A 10,468-nucleotide genomic window follows, 5' to 3' on the forward strand; every position below is an offset into this window, starting at 1 on the left:
ATAGAAAGACAAATGATAGATGAACGCTCATGCCAATTAACAAATTTGAAGGAAAAAAATATGACTCATGCTTGAAAGCTCATAGCCTCCAACCTTTATTTACCTTTATAAGGTAAAATCTAGGGGAAAAGAAGTAATTAAAAGAGTATTCAGTTAACATTAGTCTCTTGCCCAAGGCTATCAGCCCAATGTAACACTGTGGCTAGAAAAAAGGAATTATGAACATATATTGAATTATCAACATATATTGAATTATCAACATATATTGAATAGCAAGCCCATGCTGGGACCGATATATAAAATAGAAAGGAATTTCTGCCCTTAAGCCTTAAGTAGTATGTGTCTTCCTCCATGGCACCCACAACAGCCTGTTGCTTCTTTTCAAGAAAGCTATGGGGATTTCGAAATGCCCAGGATGCATAACTAACATGATCAAGAGAATGAGTGAATGAAAATAACCAGGAAAGCTAAACGTTATGAGGGCTTTATATCCATTATGCTGCTTTTACATGCAAATTACAATAACCTCCTATATAACTGGCTTAAACTGAGAGTACATAAAGAGAATCCAAGTCGGTAGATTCACCAGCTCAGGCCTATTATTACTGAGGAATTAAGTTCTTCTCAAATTTCTTCTCTGTCACTTCTAGGCTACTTCATGGTGACAAGATGGCTGCCATACTTTCAGGTGTCAAATCCAGATAAAACAAAGTAAGATAACAGAATAAGTATGTTTCTTTTCAAGAGTCTCTATTATCTCCTCTCTTCCCCCCCCCTTCTTCTTTAATTTGCCAGAGGGTGCATGCATTCTGGTGGGGCGGCGGGGGGGGAATGAAGCACCATCCATGGGGAAAGGTCATGCTGCAATCTCTTCTCCTTCTTTCCCTTCTTTCAGGATTTTGGGCATACACACACACACACACACACACACACACACACACACACACACACGGTGTATTTCAAGCTGCCAGGTCAGAGACTCAAACCCTACCTTTGACCAGTGGGAGCCATTCATATTAACCATCACACCACAATTGCCCCTAGGTGTCTCTATCAGACATTCTCTTATTGCATCTCATTGGTTAGAAATGTATCACATACTCCTTCCTAAACCAATCATCAGCAAGGAGAATTAAATTTCCATGACTCATTTAGACTAATTTAGGTCAATTTAAAATATCAAGGCTCAGAAGTGGTGATGCAGGCAATATGATTCTTCTGCACAATATGGGAACCATTTGAGAAGCCCAGGTTTGTGTCCCAGGTCAACCTGAATATGCTGTGTGCACCCAGGCCTGCCCATGACCCTAACTGACTGGAAGATTGGGGAGAAGGATTGAAGCATGAAGAGATCTCGTCAAGGGTACCTGTCAGTCTCTCTCCTCTCTCTAAATAAATTATTTTAAAAATTGAGCATCCACATTAAAGAAAAACAGTACAAACACCAAATAGAACACAAGCACTATGTAAAGCTCAGGGGTATACAGACATTGACACAAATGGAAAATTGAAGTACGTATGTTAAATTAGTTGGTCAATTAATTTGCTTTTAATATTTCCACCTAAATACACTCATTATCTACAACAGGGAGACAAAATCAACATTGGGAGGTGCCTATCCCCATAAATTACAGATCTTCCTGATATGTTCTTACACTTGGCAAAATAATTACAAATCTGAAACTTCAAATGGGAAATATAATAGAAATTAAGCATCACTCAATAGTTAAACTCTTATTCATTTCATCAAGGAGACACCATTACTGAAAGAACATTCTTTTCCCTCAAGAAATAAAAGTCCCTGACTGTTTTATATTTTGCCAATGAGAAAAATTTTATGTTTCATGTCAATGATTTGAGTAGAATTCCTTCTTAGATCACATGGTATTGCTGACAATAGAGAAATAATCCCTTGAGTTTATAGACTACCTTAGGTTTCAAAGTGCTTCCTCAGACTTTCCTCTGAATTAAATATCATTCTTACTCTAGAAATATATACAGCTAAATTGATTTCTCATTTTTTAGATATGAAAATTGTGACTTGTCAAAATTAAAAGATTTGCCTAAGGCTTCATGGCTAGGTAGTCAAAGAATCAGGATTAAAACTGAATTACTTTATTCCTAATCCAATGATTTTGGTGCAATTTAATAATGTTTCACATGATTTAAGATTATCTGACAGCATAAAAGCCTATTTAAAAAATTTTAAATTACTATCTGACTTCTGAATAAATTTAAATATGTCTTCTTTTTAATTTTTCTCTCCAATCTAACCCAAGTTAATGGGTCCCTGAAATTTAGGGAACTTTGATTTTGAAATCCAAATGTTTCTTTTCCAAATGTTCTTAGCACCAACATTCCCCCATTAGAAATTGCTATATATATCATATAAACCTCCCAATCCAGCAAGCCTCTGCCTGGATGTCTGACTTTAAAACCTATCTAAAAGGTTCTGAAAAGATTCTAAAAGAGGCAAAAGTCAAAGTACAACTGGACTAGAAATGGATCCTCAAAGACAAACAACAAAATCTCACTAGAAGGGACTTTTCATAGGAAAAACTATTCCCATTTCTCTGGATTTCAGAGGAGAGAACAGCAAAGAAATATTTTAAATACATCAAATTTATCCCATCTTTCAAAAGTGGCGGATAGGCCCAGCAGTAGTGGTGTGTGCTATTAAGTCACTGTCCTCCACAGTCTGAGACCACCTGGGAGGCCCAGGTTCAATTTCTGATCCAACCTAAAGACCAGGCACAATGGTGTGCACCTGTAATCCTAGAGTTGGGAAGCTGAGACAGAAGTATTCTGAGCTCAAGACTGACCTGGGCAATTTGGCAGTACCTGGTCTGAAAAAGAACCTGGCATGGTAGTGTGTGCCTATGGTTTCAGCTGCAAGGCTGAGGCATGAGGATGGTGACACAGCAAGATCTTATCTAAAAACACAATGGTTATAGGAAATGAAACAAAGCAACAGAGTCAAAGAAAGATATTTTCCAACTGCAGCTAGAAGGGAGGAGCAGAAGTTTCCTGCCGGGGTCCAGCCTCGCTGGGGGTGGGTTGACTCGTTGGAAGCGGCGCAGGTGAACAGAATTAGGCTAAAACCTCAATACTTTTTAGCATGTTTTTAGCTGGCTACAGTCAGAGCAACCAAGGCTGGGCCCCGGCAGTTTCCTTTAGTGACTAAGTACAGTGGAGTTTATAGAGAGCACAACATTTACATCTGGTGCTCAGACCAGACTCCTCCATCCAGCGGCTCACTTGAAACCACTCCATAGATGAAGATGTCTTGTGTCACATCAAACTTAGTACTTTCAAAACCAAACTCCCGGTCTTTTCCAGCTCTAGTCACATCTCTCCCATCTCAGTGAATTGCATCTTTCTTCTTTTCAGCCACTCAGGTCAAAACATCTTGGGACCATCTTTACCTTCCAATGAAGACTGGACTTTCCACATCTTACATTATATTTGTTAAAAATGCTCTAGTCACTATCTTCAATATTTATTTACAATCTAGCCATTTTGTGTCACTTCATCACTACTACCCCAGTCAGAGCCACCATCATACTATTCCCTGGGATTAGTGCAAAAGCCTCCAGGTCCCCCTGCTTCTGCCCTTGCTATCCCTCTTGCTTTTCAACACAGCAGCCAGCATGATGCTTTGTAATCAGAAGTCAGTTCACGTCATTTCTTTGCTGAAAATCCTACAATGGATTCTCAGTTCACTCAAGAGAAAAAAAAACAGTTCTTCCAAAGGTCAACAGGGCTTGCCATGATCTGCCTCGCCCTGTAGTCCCGCCCCCCCTTCCTTCTAATAATCTCTCCTGTACTCCTGGGCCCCAGTCACACTCACCTCACTGTCCAGAATGCACCAGCTATACTCCCACCCCTGAGCCTGGATGTGCTCCTGGATTACTGTCTCACATGCCTACACAACCTTCATATCTTGGCTCAATATCACTTTCGATAAGATAGTGTCACCAGATGAAATATTAGGCATAGCTAATGTAAATTTCAGACAAGCAATTAGAAGTGTATGTCCCCAAGATGGCATGGGACACACATACACACACAAAAAATAATCATTGCTTATATGAAATTACACTTAGCTGGGAATCCTGTTGTTTTGTTTTGCTTTTTTTCCTAAAGCTGAAACCCTACTATAGATTCTACCCTGACCCAGGTACATCCCACCTTTCCTCCCATCACCCAAGACCAGATCTTTTTCATCTGCTCCATTTCCCCCCTCATTTTCTTAGTTTTTGCTAGTGAACTATATTATTTACTTAAATACCATGTTATTAACTGTTTTCCTCCTCTGGAAAAATCACCTCTATGTCAGCACTTCCAGCAGAAAAGATCATTTATTTTTCAGCGTATTTCTTTTCCACTCTGTTAATTTTTTTACGAAGATGTTTGGGAAAATATATGCTCTTCTATTTCTCTACTCAATTATTATTATACATCTGATACCTATGCATTTAAGTTAATGTGACTGATTTCTACTCAAAGCTAACCATTTGCTGTGACTATAGAAGTCTGTCTTCCCAAAAATACACCATATGCACAGCTGACAAAAGAGAGAATGTTGATAGGGGAAAAACAATTACCTTAAACAAATCCACATTGGTTGAATTTCCCAATATGTCCTTTCTTTAATAGTAGCCAAATACTATATTTAAAATCAATAAATGCACTTTCTTCTGAAGCAACATGAAGACTATCTGTTAAATTCTATAGTTCAGTAAAAGCTACAGAAAAGGTAACCATACTGTTCTTCGTTTATTCACCCTACTTTTGTCACTGTATAGCTGCATGTGTGAAGTGTTGTGACATGCACTCAGGGACAAAGAGTGCAAGGAAGCCCCGTGAGAGGAAGGGTTTCAAAAGGGAAGGTTCTCATAAATTGGCTAAAGAAGCCATGGAAGAAACAAGGGATGACTCATCAGACTTCCACACTACAGAACTCACTCTGGATTCTGGCTACATCATAGAGGTTGGATTACTATGATTAGGTACATTACATTTAATTAATAATTATTATAGAAACAGGATTTTAATCTCAAACTATGGGCTTCCATGTAAAAATTTCAGAAAAGCCTTCTTTGAAGAAACTGTAATAGATCTAGATTGGTTTGTTTTGCCTATTTCATTATGAGCAAGAAAGAGAGAGAGAGGGATTTCTTATTTGGACAAGGTCTCACTACATCATGACTCTCCTAACCCAGCCTCACAGATGCTAGGATTGCAGGTGTGCCCCTGTGTGCCCCTGTGCCCAGCTTGGGCAGGCTGTCTCAGGAACCCAGGCTGGACCTGCCAAGCAGCCCCAGTATCAGCAGCGGATGCTACCACTTGCACCCCTGCAGCTGAGTAGATTGGTTTTTGCTTTATTTTTTTATCTATTGATTTAACTTTTTTTTTTGCCATGAAGAATAATTAATCCATCATTAATCAGAAAAGAATATCGTAAATTTTTAATAATGGATTTATTTAATCAAAGGGCCAGATTTTCTTAAGTACTTTGTATGGAGGTGTTAGTCAACAGTAGTCATCAACATAGTGTTTATTTGCACAATGGGCAACACTAAAAGTTGGCATCCTATCAATTCCTCATTTATTTTGAAGTGCAGAGTCAGTGATTAAGACTTGGCTTTTGCTATCATGTCAAATATCTGTTCTTTCACATTATTTCCGAAGGCATATCTCCCATGTATTTCATGGTGTTGACTAAGTGATGAATTAATTACAATAGTAGCCAAATACTATATTTAAAATCAATAAATGCACTTTCTTCTGAAGCAACATGAAGACTATCTGTTAAATTCTATAGTTCAGTAAAAGCTACAGAAAAGGTAACCATACTGTTCTTCGTTTATTCACCCTACTTTTGTCACTGTATAGCTGCATGTGTGAAGTGTTGTGACATGCACTCAGGGACAAAGAGTGCAAGGAAGCCCCGTGAGAGGAAGGGTTTCAAAAGGGAAGGTTCTCATAAATTGGCTAAAGAAGCCATGGAAGAAACAAGGGATGACTCATCAGACTTCCACACTACAGAACTCACTCTGGATTCTGGCTACATCATAGAGGTTGGATTACTATGATTAGGTACATTACATTTAATTAATAATTATTATAGAAACAGGATTTTAATCTCAAACTATGGGCTTCCATGTAAAAATTTCAGAAAAGCCTTCTTTGAAGAAACTGTAATAGATCTAGATTGGTTTGTTTTGCCTATTTCATTATGAGCAAGAAAGAGAGAGAGAGGGATTTCTTATTTGGACAAGGTCTCACTACATCATGACTCTCCTAACCCAGCCTCACAGATGCTAGGATTGCAGGTGTGCCCCTGTGTGCCCCTGTGCCCAGCTTGGGCAGGCTGTCTCAGGAACCCAGGCTGGACCTGCCAAGCAGCCCCAGTATCAGCAGCGGATGCTACCACTTGCACCCCTGCAGCTGAGTAGATTGGTTTTTGCTTTATTTTTTTATCTATTGATTTAACTTTTTTTTTTGCCATGAAGAATAATTAATCCATCATTAATCAGAAAAGAATATCGTAAATTTTTAATAATGGATTTATTTAATCAAAGGGCCAGATTTTCTTAAGTACTTTGTATGGAGGTGTTAGTCAACAGTAGTCATCAACATAGTGTTTATTTGCACAATGGGCAACACTAAAAGTTGGCATCCTATCAATTCCTCATTTATTTTGAAGTGCAGAGTCAGTGATTAAGACTTGGCTTTTGCTATCATGTCAAATATCTGTTCTTTCACATTATTTCCGAAGGCATATCTCCCATGTATTTCATGGTGTTGACTAAGTGATGAATTAATTACAACTGAAAGCTTTTCCACATTCATTACATTCACAAGGTTTTTCTCCACTGTGATATCTCTGATGTTTCTTTCTTATTTATTTATTTATTTATTATCATAATCTTGTTTATATTCTGATGTTTCTTAAAGGATGAATCACGCCTATAGACTTTTCCACAGTGGTTGCATTCATATGCTTTTACTCCTGTGGGAATGATGGTTGCTAAAGGTATATCCTCTACCTAAAGGCTTTCCCACATTCCTTGCATTTGTAGGGTCTCTCCCCGGTATGGATCCTCTGATGATGTGTTATATATGCTCTGTGACTAAAGATTGTACAACATGCAGGGCATGCATAGGGCTTCTCCCCAGTATGAGTAAGAATTCATATGTTCACCAAGCTGCCTAATCTGATGAAAGGTTTTCCCACATTCATTGCAAGTGAAGGATTTCTCTCCAGAATGAGTATTCAAATGTTGAATCAAGCTAATGTTTTGGCTGAAAGCTTTCTGAAATTTATCACATACATAGGGTTTCTCCCCAGTATGGATTCTGTGATGCTGATTAAGTGATAAGTGATGTCTAAAGGCTTTTCCACATGCCTCACATTCAAAGGCTTTCTCACCAGTATGGATTCTCTGGTGTGTACTAAGGGATGCACTTTAACTAAAGGTCCTTTCACATTCCTTACATCTGAAAAGTTTCCCACCAGTATGAATTCTCATGTGTTCAGTAAGATGAATAGGCTGTTTGAAGATTTTTCACATATATCACATTCATAAGTTTTTGTTCTTTTGTAACTTGCTGGGTGATTAGTCACATCTAATTTGTACTTGTTCTTCTTTCCAGGTGTATCACCTTTTTGGTGCCTCTTCTGTGATAACATTTGAATTCCCAGTGATATTTTCTTCAAATTTTTTAGTTTCTTGGCCTTTCCTCTTCTGGGTCAAGATGGCTTGTCTCATCTCTCTCCCCCAGGTTTTCTGGTGCCTTTCTACAGTATCATCATATTTGGAGACTTTTCTCAATGTGGAATAAATCATATCATCCCTCATGAACCTTTCTATTACAATGACATGATGTAACTCTTCCTGGGAAACACCATTCTTTGTAGTTGACTCACAGGTTTTGGTTTTATTCTTCAAGTCTGAGCTGGGATCTCTTGGGCTTTTTTTCTCTGTCATCCATGGTGCTTCTCCTTTCTCCAACTGGGAAATCACACTAGGTTTGGAAAGTTGATATCCCACTGACACCAGGTTCCCATAGTTCTCCAGCAACACCTCCCGGTACAGATTCTGGTGAAGAGGAGCCAGCTGCCCCCACTCCTCCTGGGTGAAGTCCAAAGATCTGTTCTTGAAGGTTAATGGTTCCTGGGATTCTGTTACTGAGAGCCCAGGGGGTCACTCTACCCTCTAAACTGTCTCCATGGGTCACATCAGCATCCTGATGTAGCAGAGCTTCTCCTTCAAAAATTTTAGTCACGTCTTCTTACTGAGGTGCCCCCTCCTTGGCCTTCTGGGGATGGTGCAACTTCACCCAGGTGCTGGCCTCAGTGAGCAGGTTGATCAGGAGCTGCTGGGGCAAGATGATGCCTGCCTGATCAGTCATGTCCACATCTGGTAAGAAAATTGGCCAAACCACTCATGAGGAGCTTCACAACTGTGTGTCCTCTTCAGACACTGCCCTAGGGCTTCCAACATGACCCTGTGGTCCTAGGACCAGATGGAGACCAGGTAAGGTGTGAGCATGTCCGCTCAGGAGGCCCTCAGCTGCAGTGTCCCTGTCAAGGAGGGTTGGGTGGTAACAGACTGCTCCTTCCCAGCCTTTTACAGACGAACCGCATTTCTGCTGAACAAGATCTCCAAAACACAACCCACTCTCTGAAACATGTCCAGCATCCACGGAGGTGTCTTTCAGAAGCCCAGAAGACCCTCAGCCTTCAGATTGGACAAGGGTCTTCTCCAAATGCCCATCAAAGGCGCGCCCTCGGGAGCCAAGCTGAGCTTTGGGGGCCAGAGTGGGAAGTGTGCACTAAACTAGTTTTTCCCAGACCCTGCAAGATGCACCTCACTGGCTGCAGCTTCAATGCCCTGGCAGAGCAAGCCCACTCTGGCCTAACATGCCACAGCTGGGGATCGCCTGGTGACTCTGCCTTCCAGACACTCCCTCCCTCTCGCCAGCAGCAACGACTGCCTATTTCTTTAAAGTTTTATTTATTTTATTCATAATAAAGTGCACATACATGCACACGAAGGAAAGAGAGGGAGACCAGTACTCTGGATAGAGTTTCACCAAACTGTGATTCTTCTCTCCACTACCTTCCAGCTCATTGGCTCTTGGGGACTCTTGTGTTTTCAGTTCCACACACGATCTGAACGGGTCAAGATGGCTTGTCTCATCTCTCTCCCCCAGGTTTTCTGGTGCCTTTCTACAGTATCATCATATTTGGAGACTTTTCTCAATGTGGAATAAATCATATCATCCCTCATGAACCTTTCTATTACAATGACATGATGTAACTCTTCCTGGGAAACACCATTCTTTGTAGTTGACTCACAGGTTTTGGTTTTATTCTTCAAGTCTGAGCTGGGATCTCTTGGGCTTTTTTTCTCTGTCATCCATGGTGCTTCTCCTTTCTCCAACTGGGAAATCACACTAGGTTTGGAAAGTTGATATCCCACTGACACCAGGTTCCCATAGTTCTCCAGCAACACCTCCCGGTACAGATTCTGGTGAAGAGGAGCCAGCTGCCCCCACTCCTCCTGGGTGAAGTCCAAAGATCTGTTCTTGAAGGTTAATGGTTCCTGGGATTCTGTTACTGAGAGCCCAGGGGGTCACTCTACCCTCTAAACTGTCTCCATGGGTCACATCAGCATCCTGATGTAGCAGAGCTTCTCCTTCAAAAATTTTAGTCACGTCTTCTTACTGAGGTGCCCCCTCCTTGGCCTTCTGGGGATGGTGCAACTTCACCCAGGTGCTGGCCTCAGTGAGCAGGTTGATCAGGAGCTGCTGGGGCAAGATGATGCCTGCCTGATCAGTCATGTCCACATCTGGTAAGAAAATTGGCCAAACCACTCATGAGGAGCTTCACAACTGTGTGTCCTCTTCAGACACTGCCCTAGGGCTTCCAACATGACCCTGTGGTCCTAGGACCAGATGGAGACCAGGTAAGGTGTGAGCATGTCCGCTCAGGAGGCCCTCAGCTGCAGTGTCCCTGTCAAGGAGGGTTGGGTGGTAACAGACTGCTCCTTCCCAGCCTTTTACAGACGAACCGCATTTCTGCTGAACAAGATCTCCAAAACACAACCCACTCTCTGAAACATGTCCAGCATCCACGGAGGTGTCTTTCAGAAGCCCAGAAGACCCTCAGCCTTCAGATTGGACAAGGGTCTTCTCCAAATGCCCATCAAAGGCTCGCTCAGGGTGGATGGGCTTCCTGGCCACATCCGCAGGAGCCGAGCTGAGCTTTGGGGGCCAGAGTGGGAAGTGTGCACTAAACTAGTTTTTCCCAGACCCTGCAAGATGCACCTCACTGGCTGCAGCTTCAATGCCCTGGCAGAGCAAGCCCACTCTGGCCTAACATGCCACAGCTGGGGATCGCCTGGTGACTCTGCCTTCCAGACACTCCCTCCCTCTCGCCAGCAGCAACGACTGC

At 41.5% G+C, this 10,468-nt stretch overlaps 1 pseudogene; it reads right to left on the minus strand.

Moving 5' to 3' along the window:
• Nucleotides 1-5,636: 5,636 nt before the first annotated feature.
• LOC102484759 (zinc finger protein 69 homolog) lies at nt 5,637-9,855 on the minus strand (annotated as a pseudogene).
• Between the last annotated feature and the right edge of the window lie 613 nt (nt 9,856-10,468).

Source organism: Tupaia chinensis, unplaced genomic scaffold, assembly GCF_000334495.1.
Source record: "Tupaia chinensis unplaced genomic scaffold, TupChi_1.0 Scaffold000350_1, whole genome shotgun sequence".
Lineage (NCBI taxonomy): Eukaryota > Metazoa > Chordata > Mammalia > Scandentia > Tupaiidae > Tupaia > Tupaia belangeri.